Source organism: Stegastes partitus, unplaced genomic scaffold (genome assembly GCF_000690725.1).
Source record: "Stegastes partitus isolate 25-593 unplaced genomic scaffold, Stegastes_partitus-1.0.2 Scaffold14, whole genome shotgun sequence".
Taxonomy (NCBI): Eukaryota; Metazoa; Chordata; class Actinopteri; family Pomacentridae; genus Stegastes; species Stegastes partitus.
In genome coordinates, this window is record NW_007577745.1 from 1,294,463 (window position 1) to 1,296,100 (window position 1,638).

The 1,638-nt window shown below is 46.0% G+C and overlaps 1 protein-coding gene across 4 annotated transcripts in view; it reads left to right on the forward strand.

Moving 5' to 3' along the window:
- kcnab2a (potassium voltage-gated channel subfamily A regulatory beta subunit 2a) overlaps positions 1–1,638 on the forward strand; it is an 89,592-nt gene that overhangs the window by 81,911 nt on the left and 6,043 nt on the right. The window lies entirely within an intron of this gene.

Below are 1,638 nucleotides of genomic sequence, written 5' to 3' on the forward strand. Positions count from 1 at the left end.
TTTCTTCAGGATCCAGTAACTACAGGTGGAATCAATAGAATGTAAACTGTCCCCATCTATGGAAATACAAACCTGGGATACAGAGACTCAAGAAGATCAGGAGGATGGTGAGAGAGTTAATAAAGCTAACTAGTACCATGGATCAGCCTGAGCCCTGAGAAAGCATTGATGATGTTGTGATTGTCAACACATGGAGAGCAAACATGTGTGTCTGCGTACATAAAGGTTGAAGGTTTCCACATATTTAACAGTTTCCAGCGTCAGCAGTAAAACCGCAGCGCAGACATAAATCCAGGGAGGGACTTATATTGATTCAGTGGCGGCCGGGAAAGTGAGAATGTGCAAACCCCAGAGACGCAGAGTCCTGCACCGGCTGTTAAAGCGACAGACGTGAGCTACGCAGCGAATAAATGTGGAGGCCGGCCTCCTATCTCAGCGCAGATCACAGCAGATTTTTCAGCTTTGCAGTAATACTGTGTCATAGATTAGGTTTCACGGCCCATTAGCGGACACCCTCAACTCTCCCAATTACCATAAATCCTCCCAGCGCTCCTGAAGGCAGCACAGCAGATTTATACCTTCCATGTCGTCCTCTAGATCACCGCGGCACTCCGGTATTGAATAAGAACTATATAACAATGACAGAGTCCTTCCTGCCTCAGAGTGAGGCCGGAGCTCCGGAGCAGGAGGTAAATCCAGGAACCAGATTGAGTGGGAAGCAGAGTAAACAGGTCCTGTGGGTTTCTCAGTGGCTTCAGGGAAGGTCTGCTCATGTGTCAGTCCACAGGAAGACCTTGGGCTGTTTTGGGCCATATTCTAATATTGGTGGAAGATTTATTTTCTCAGCAACACTCTGTATGCTGTAATACTGTAATCTCCTCAGTGTGTGTTCCTGTTTTCTGCTCAATGCAGTGGAGTTGTGTAACAGCTGCTATTATAACAGCAGCAGCAGCACAGGGAGGCTGGTTTCTGCTCAGAGGGATCCCAGGCAGGAGAGCAGGGCTGGACTTACAGGACGTTCACACAGGTTTGGTTCTTAAGTCAGTTTAGAGGGACTTAGCTGAGATCTTTAATCTACTGCTGGACTTCTGCTTCACTGCATGTGTTTCACACTGATGTGCTGAGGATCAGCTCAGGACAGATCAGCTCTATTAGCTGCATTTATCCACAAACCTCTGGTTTTAGCGACCCGACACTGTGGTAGGCAGTGAGCTGGACAGATGGGAAGCGATCTGCAGGACGCTGTGAGCTGAAAGAAACAACTTGGATCAACTTCAGCCAAGTTAGAAAATCTGAATGATTCTCCGTACGTGTTGAACATGAAGCGTAAAAATAACATGAAGTTATTCATATAGAGTAAAAGGAACTATAGCGTGTATATATATATATATGTATGTATGTAGGTTAGGAGTTGTCTGAACCATGCTGACATTTACATGCTGCTGCTTGATGTTGCTTCATGAGTGACTGTTGTCCTATTTTCATCTTGCGGTGTGTAGACTGTGTGTGTGTGACCAGTGTGGGTCTGTGATGTCGGACGTCGTGTGTGGATTCGTTTCATCAGGAAAGAAAGTTTGACATGAAAATCAGACGTGTGTGAATCATGATCAGAGCTGTTAGTGTGTGTGTGTGTGTGTG